Source organism: Trachypithecus francoisi, unplaced genomic scaffold, assembly GCF_009764315.1.
Source record: "Trachypithecus francoisi isolate TF-2019V2 unplaced genomic scaffold, Tfra_2.0 Contig00749, whole genome shotgun sequence".
Lineage (NCBI taxonomy): Eukaryota > Metazoa > Chordata > Mammalia > Primates > Cercopithecidae > Trachypithecus > Trachypithecus francoisi.
The window spans coordinates 2917-11515 of record NW_022680871.1 but is presented as its reverse complement, the minus strand read 5'-3'; the positions used below and the strand labels follow the sequence as shown (position 1 = coordinate 11515).

The following is an 8599-nucleotide window of genomic DNA, read 5'->3' as shown; positions in this document are numbered from 1 at the left end:
CTGAGAGTCAGTTAAACTTCTTTCCTTTACAAATTACCCAGTTTTGGGCTTGTCTTTATTAGCAGTGTGAGAACAAAGTAATACAAGGGAGATACATTTTTCCATTTTAACCTCAACTTGAGCTGTATTTGGGTAAAGTATTCTCATGCTTGGATATCAGATATTTCAGCCCTAGCTAAGATTTCTGTCCCATACTTTCCTGTGGTAGTGGTAGGTACTGGTATTTGAAAATGATAAAGTTTCTTAAGTGACATAAAATTCCCATCTCTGTGGTTCTTTGTAGCCTCCACACATCCTTGCATCTAGCACCCCAGGGCCACACCTATGAATGTGGGTTCACCTCGTGGACCAGAAAGTTGAGGCAGATAGTGGTTAAGAAAATTAAACAAAAGACAAGATTAGGCATGGTGAGTCTTGCATTTGAACCCCAGTCATGTGACACTTGTACAAGTCAGTGTTTGGTTGATGTTAACAGAATGTACTCTGTTAATTAGCACAGGGACCAACATGGGGAGTTAGAGGTTTATAAACACTGTACTTCTAGGGCTTGGAGAAACAGGTTTTTTTCCCCCCCGGCCTCTCAGAATAATTAGCAGAATCATACAGCACAATTGACTGCCAAGGAGGGCTGCCGCTTCTTTCACAGTTGGAGAGTTGGGGAATCAGGAGGCTTCCACTGCAACTGCAGGTTTCTTGGCATAGAGTACCTTAGTTGATGTCCTGGAAACAGGAAACTCCACCAGAACTGTTGGCCCAATGGAGATACTTTTCCCAGCTAGGTCTATATCTCCAAGTTATGCTTGCCTTACCCCACATTTCTCTACACTTAGATTGGCTTTAAGTGGAATCCGTCTAGGGTGCATCAGATTGACAGAAGGTAAAACGCATTTGGAATCCCAGCAGCAAAACTCTAGGAAATGGAGGCTTAAGCTTTCTAGCCTTTTCAGTACAGAGAAGCTTATTTGTGAATGGAGCTGGAACATACGCCAAGAGAACCAATATAAGGCACAGTGTTCTTAACTCTATATTTACTAGCTCCTCAATATTTTTCTGTTCTCCTCCTTTCAGCCTATCATACACCACTGTTACCTAAACCTGAATGAAACTTAAGATTCTGCTTGTGCCCCAAGTTGCCCAATGATGCTAGATATAATATGGGGAAAGAGAGGAATCTCAAAACCTAAAGATATTATGTTCTCCAGTCTAGTGCTGTTTTTGTTTACCTAAATTCTTTAAAAAGCAATTTTATTACTCCCAAATCAGCCACATCCCCCATACCATAAGGGCCCATTGTAAATCTTCCCCTATTCATCATTTTTCTTATTTCAGTCTTCCTTCACAATTTCCAATCTCCTACTTCAGGAAAGAAACACAAATCCTCATGAAAGAACTACACTGAATTATCCTTTCTTAAATTTATTTTATTTCCATTCTTTCCAGATAATCTAAGATTTTACCTTCTTCCTCTATTTGTGATTTAACTCTGCCAAATTTCCCTATTCCTTTCTTTATATATATGTAGTAGATGATATAAGCCAGTGTGGTCTTAGAATCATATTGTCTGTGTTTAAACTCTAAGTCCACTATTTACTAGCCATGCGATGTTGAGTAATCCCTGGCCTCTCTGAATGTTATTTTCTTATCTGTAAAACAGAGTGATAAGATTACCTTCTTCAAAGGATGATAGGGAAAATTAAATGAAAGAATCCATATAAAATAATTGAAATATGATCTATGCTTAGGAAGCACTCAATAAAAGTGACTATCAGATAGATGCAATTCAACTATGAAATACAGGCAGAGAATAAAGAAAGCATTTATGCAAAGAAAAAATTGCTTATTTTAAATCATATTAATGGTGGTAGTACTGAGACTACTATATGTGTAGGTGGGATAAATCAAATGACTAATTATTTTATTTTCTGAATTCTGTCTATCTTTCCATGTTATCATTGAGAACCAGTATTCCTGGTTTGGCAAACATTTGTATAATTAGCCTGGTACATCTTGTCAAACCATATAATAAATAAACCATCAAGGACTACTAGCATAGTCTCAAAAGTATTCAGAACTCAACCTGAAGAGGCACTGGCAAATGATCATTAATAAATATAGTAAGTAAAATTTATCAAAATGCCGCAACTATATGTAAATCCAGTAATTCACAATTATCCCTTTTAAAATCTTTATTTGTCATGAGTGTAGGATTCTAGGGAACTAACTCATTATTTTTGAAAACTGCCAAATAACACGAAAGAATCAAGCACTTTTCCTGCATTTCCTTTACACTCTGTATCTCAAAGTAACAAAATTGTTGAAGGTAAATTTTTTGGAACAGCACTCTAGTTAATAAAAAAAAGAAAGAATGACAGAAGTGCAATATCACAATTTTGCAACCTCTAATGATATGTTTCTACACAAGTATCAATAATTGTGGCTAACTGTAAAAAGAGCCACAACCCGACCTCATGTACCTCTTGATGGAAATAATCAAAATTCCCTCAAAGTATTCTTGTTAAAAAATTGCACCTGAATCTGGTCAAGCTCATAGATTTAATTATTAATAAACAGGAAATACAGAGAACAAAGGAATATTCCAAACTCTATCATAGAGATACAGTCAGCAAAGCTGAGAATGTAAAAAACAAACAAACAAAAACAAAAAACAAACAAAAAACCCTCTACCAGTCACATCATCCACTTTCCTCAATAAATAATGACATGAAAAAGGGGAAGATAGGTTGGGTAGCAATAGATTAAAAAAGACTTAAAAGAATATCAAAAAAGCAGGCCAAATTGAACTGTAGTGTCTGAGTGCACATATTTGTGTAATAAAACTATACAGAAAATCGTATAGGTTATTACCATAAATGTCACAATAGGAGTTACATTGAGAGGTGGAAGAAGTCGTTTGTGATTGAACAGGGCACAAGGAAGCCTTCTGGGTTGGCTAGCAAATTTCTCTTGACTTGGATGGTTGTTACAAGTGTGCTTCCTTTCTCATAAGTCAATAACCTATAATTTTTAATGTGACTTTCTGTGTTTGTGCTATATTTTACAATAAAAAAGATTTTTAAAGGAGGAAAAAGATTGAATTAAGCAACGGTTGGATATCACCTACACTCTTTTTTAAATTTTCCTCTTTGGTGAGGCAAATTCTCTCATTTACTGATGAACTCTTAGGCAGAAAGACTGGAGACAAGCATCCGATCGCACAAATCAAAAGATTTTTGTTCAAGGCCAATCTCTCTGGATACAATCTGGTCAGTGCTTCTCTCTTTTGCATTGACCTGCCTCCCCTCGAACCTCAGGAATGATGGATTATGAGGACATTCACAGACGATCTCTGATTTCTCCTTCATGGTTCTAACAGTGAAGTATCCGATGTTCTCTGCGATATCACTAAATAGCAGTCATGCCAATATGCTCATGATCAATGCATTTGACCCAGGTGAAGGAAAAATCCCAGACGTCTTCTGCTTCCTTGCATGAATTACCTCATGTGAACACGGCTGCCAAAACCTTGACAAGTTCTCCCAGAAATGCCCATTCTAGGTTCACACAATGTCCAAGAAGTCTCCAGCACTTGTGCGGAGGGTCTCTCTGCACATTCTGCGTCTCAGTTCTTCCCGTTTATTGTGAATAGGTGTACACACTCTCTTTATGTCACTGTAAATAATTAATCCATAACGAGGCAAAAAGAATGAAGGTGTTTGATATCTAAAGGTTTGGAAACAGTACAGAGCTAGTATAACTGTGGCAACCCCAGAGTGAAAACATCAAGGGTCCAAGTCTGTCTTTTTTTCCTACCCCTAAAATCTGGAGAACACAATTCTCAAGTTATAAATCAGGTACTTGGTTTTATAATATTTTGCTTTGTTGTTGGATTTATTTAATATCCAACTATGAGGCCGGATGTGGTGGCTCATGCCTGTAATCCCAGCACTTTGGGAGGCCGAGGCAGGTGGATCACCTGAGGTCAGGAGTTCAAGACTAGCTTGGCCAACATGGTGAAACCCTGTCTCTACTAAATATATATATATAAATTAGCTGGGCGTGGTGGCGGACGCCTGTAATCTTGGCTACTCAGGAGGCTGAGGCAGGAGAATTGCTTGAACCTGGGAGGTGGAGGTTGCAGTGAGCTGAGATCATGCCACTGCACTCCAGCCTGGGCAACAAAAGTGAAACTTTGTCTCAAAAAAAAAAAAAAATTCCAACTATGTGACACCATCTTGTACTAAGCAAGTTGTTTGGACTGAGTAGTCTTTCTAGGTATGTCACAAAACCTGAATTCATAAAAGGAAAAGGTGACAGATTTGAGTACATGAAGACTACAACAGATTCAGAGGAATAAGTTTGTATTTTCTATGTCAGTTTGCACTAAATTAACTTACAAACAAGGTCGCTGAGGCTTTGGCTCAACTGTTAACACTTTTTTAGAGTGAGATTCTTTTGATTAGGGTCTTAAGGTCTTTGTTCATCTCAGAAGTCCTAATTGGTTTAATTAGGCTGACACCTACAGTCTTGTCTCATTACCATAAACTGTAGAGGGGTTCAGCATGACACTGATTGTTTCTTAGAGCAAAGCCAGTGCAGTGAGTAGGATTCCAGGCCCCCCGAATAAGGCAGGAAAACTCGAGGCCTGTGGACACAGGATGTACTAGGGAGGTGCTGGTGAGTAGTGCAGATAACCCAGAATACAGTTGGTTGGTAAAACAAGAGTGATCTGAGTCCTGTGCTTGTCTACGTGATCCACCATTGAATGGCAGGCCAGCCATTGTGCAGGCATCTGCATATGAAGTGACTAGAAGCTTCACTGGAACAAGGATCTCCTTGGAAATTCTCTCCCCTCAGACAGCCAGGGTGCTTAACATGAAAAGAAGTTGAAACCCTATCTTTAAACTATAGAAGCCATCAGCAGAACTTACAGGCTTATGGGGGCCCACTGGAAAGGGAAAATCAAAAGACCTCTGAATTTCAAATTAATGATCTTAAGTTTCATTTCCTAAGTTCGGCTACAGACTCATATATTTCATTAGTCCCTCCCTACTCATTCCTTGCCTCTCCCTTCAGTTGCTGTGTTTCTGAATTTCTGTATAGTTAACCCTTATCCTGCCTCCCATTTGTTCAATAGGAATGTTCACTTTTACTTGAATCTTTTAGTAGAATTGTATATCATGTGTTCCTGTCTAGGTTTAATCATCAGATTGTGGTCAAATCGCTCTCCCAGATCGTGTGAACAAAAAAGTGAATGGAAATTTTCGTTTTAAAAAACAGTACTTTTGGACTTAGCCCCTGGCTTGAGAAGTAAGGAAGCCAAGCGTACGGATGGCAGCGAGGGGTCAATCCACGCCCGGCGTTGGGTCGGGGGTGGAGGAGTCGGAAGTGGTTGGGGTTTGGGGGAGGAGATCCGCTCACACACAAGAGGAGAGTGTTGAGCCGCCATATCTGCTGCTGCCGCCGCAGTTGCGAATGCAGCATCGGCGCTTAGCTGCCTCCGCGGTGCCGCTAAGGTTCGTGTCGCTATCCCTTGGCCCTTCGCTCTTGCTGCCTTAACCCCGCCGGCGGAGCCCGCTCTTTCTGGTCTGTTGAGCCCGCTCCCTCACTGCCACACAGCAAGTTCTGAGACCATGGATTCGGGCAGCAGCAGCAGCGACTCGGCACCCGATTGCTGGGACCAGGTGGACATGGAAGCCCCGGGGTCGGCCCCGAGCGGGGATGGAGTCTCCTCTGCGGTGGCCGAGGCCCAGCGCGAGCCCCTCAGCTCGGCCTTCAGCGTCAGCTCAACGTCAACGCCAAGCCCTTCGTGCCTAACGTACACGCCGCGGAGTTCGTGCCGTCCTTCCTGCGGGGCCCGACTCAGCCGCCCACCCTCCCGGCCGGTTCCGGCAGCAACGATGAAACCTGCACCGGCGCGGGATACCCTCAAGGTAAAAGGATGGGACGGGGGGCACCTGTGGAACCTTCCCGAGAGGAACCGTTAGTGTCGCTTGAAGGTTCCAATTCAGCCGTTACCATGGAACTTTCAGAACCTGTTGTAGAAAATGGAGAGGTGGAAATGGCCCTAGAAGAATCATGGAGCACAGTAAAGAAGTAAGTGAAGCCGAGCCTGGGGGTGGTTCCTCGGGAGATTCGGGGCCCCCAGAAGAAAGTGGCCAGGAAATGATGGAGGAAAAAGAGGAAATAAGAAAATCCAATATGTGATTGTACCCTCAGGTGCTCCTAAGAAAGAACACGTAAATGTAGTATTCATGGCCATGTAGACGCTGGCAAGTCAACCATCGGAGGACAGATAATGTTTTTGACTGGAATGGTTGACAAAAGAACACTGGAGAAATATGAAAGAGAAGCTAAGGAGAAAAACAGAGAAACATGGTATTGTCCTGGGCCTTAGATACAAATCAGGAAGAACGAGACAAGGGTAAAACAGTCGAAGTGGGTCGTGCTTATTTTGAAACAGAAAGGAAACATTTCACAATTTTAGATGCCCCTGGCCACAAGAGTTTTGTCCCAAATATGATCGGTGGTGCTTCTCAAGCTGATTTGGCTGTGCTGGTCATCTCTGCCAGGAAAGGAGAGTTTGAAACTGGATTTGAAAAAGGTGGACAGACAAGAGAACATGCGATGTTGGCAAAAACGGCAGGGGTAAAACATTTAATAGTGCTTATTAATAAGATGGATGATCCCACAGTAAATTGGAGCATCGAGAGATATGAAGAATGTAAAGAAAAACTGGTACCCTTTTTGAAAAAAGTCGGCTTCAGTCCAAAAAAGGACATTCACTTTATGCCCTGCTCAGGACTGACCGGAGCAAATATTAAAGAGCAATCAGATTTCTGCCCTTGGTACACTGGATTACCATTTATTCCGTATTTGGATAACTTGCCAAACTTCAACAGATCAATTGATGGACCAATAAGACTGCCATTGTGGATAAGTACAAGGATATGGGCACTGTGGTCCTGGGAAAGCTGGAATCTGGGTCCATTTTTAAAGGCCAGCAGCTTGTGATGATGCCAAACAAGCACAATGTAGAAGTTCTTGGAATACTTTCTGATGATACTGAAACTGATTTTGTAGCCCCAGGTGAAAACCTCAAAATCAGATTGAAGGGAATTGAAGAAGAAGAGATTCTTCCAGGATTCATACTTTGTGATCCTAGTAACCTCTGCCATTCTGGACGCACGTTTGATGTTCAGATAGTGATTATTGAGCACAAATCCATCATCTGCCAGGTTATAATGCGGTGCTGCACATTCATACTTGTATTGAGGAAGTTGAGATAACAGCCTTAATCTCCTTGGTAGACAAAAAATCAGGAGAAAAAAGTAAGACACGACCCCGCTTCGTGAAGCAAGATCAAGTATGCATTGCTCGTTTAAGGACAGCAGGAACCATCTGCCTCGAGACGTTCAAAGATTTTCCTCAGATGGGTCGTTTTACTTTAAGAGATGAGGGTAAGACCATTGCAATTGGAAAAGTTCTGAAACTGGTCCCAGAGAAGGACTAAGCAATTTTCTTGATGCCTCTGCAAGATACTGTGAGAAGAATTGACAGCAGAAGTTCACCACCTACTCTTATTTACTGCCCATTGACTGACTTTTCTTCATATTTTGCAAAGAGAAATTTCACAGCAAAAATTCATATTTTGTCAGCTTTCTCATGTTGAGATCTCAGTTATGTCACTGATGAATTTACCCTCAAGTTTCCTTCCTCTGTACCACTCTGCTTCCTTGGACAATATCAGTAATAGCTTTGTAAGTGATGTGGACGTAATTGCCTATAATAATGAAAAATTAATGTACTTTAATTTTTCATTTTCTTTTAGGATATTTAGACCACCCTTGTTCCACGCAGACCAGAGTGTGTCAGTGTTTGTGTGTATGTTAAAATGATAACTAACATATGAATAAAATACTCCATTTGAAACTCTTCGGTTATTTGAAATGCTTTTGAATGATGTTTAAATGTCATTATATAATGCTATCAATTAGCTTTATTACTTTCTCAAATAGTTGAATATGTTCTATCACTCTTAAAAACTTAAAAACTCTTCACCACTTACTGTTTTAAGTGAGGAATTTACAAACAATGCATAAGTGTGTATTAAAGGAATAATTTTAATTATGAGAAAAAAAACTTATGTTAAGGCTCTCCCAGTGGGCTTTGTTTTCTCTGTCCAAGTCCAGTCAATAAAGGAGCTCTTCTGCTTCCCCACTTGTGATTTGAAAATGAAAGGCTCAGGCCGTCTTTATTTGTGTAGCAATAGTTCACTTAACATTATCCATAGGTTCTTGAAGACTACAACATTAAGCAAAACAATGTACAGCAGGTGTACATTGTACAACAATGTACAAACAATGTACAACATTGTTCAGTGTTGTTTAGTTACAACATTGTTCGATGTTGTTTGGTGACATTGTTCAATGTTATTTAGTTACAACACTGATAAGGGGAAAAATTCATTTTGTTAGATGTTATTTCACTTGAAGTCACAATTCCAAGAACCAGTGGACAATGTTGAGTGAGGACTTACTGTATTCCATCAGGTCCCATCATGTTAAGTATGGCCAAATTATAAATACGCCTGGGGATTCAG

The 8599-nt window shown here is 40.6% G+C and overlaps 1 pseudogene across 1 annotated transcript; it reads left to right on the top strand.

The window, feature by feature from the left end:
* Nucleotides 1–5400: 5400 nt before the first annotated feature.
* On the top strand, nucleotides 5401–8232 carry LOC117088382 (annotated as a pseudogene). Its single transcript, XR_004439184.1, has one exon. The product of XR_004439184.1 is annotated as a eukaryotic peptide chain release factor GTP-binding subunit ERF3B-like (transcript).
* Nucleotides 8233–8599: the final 367 nt, after the last annotated feature.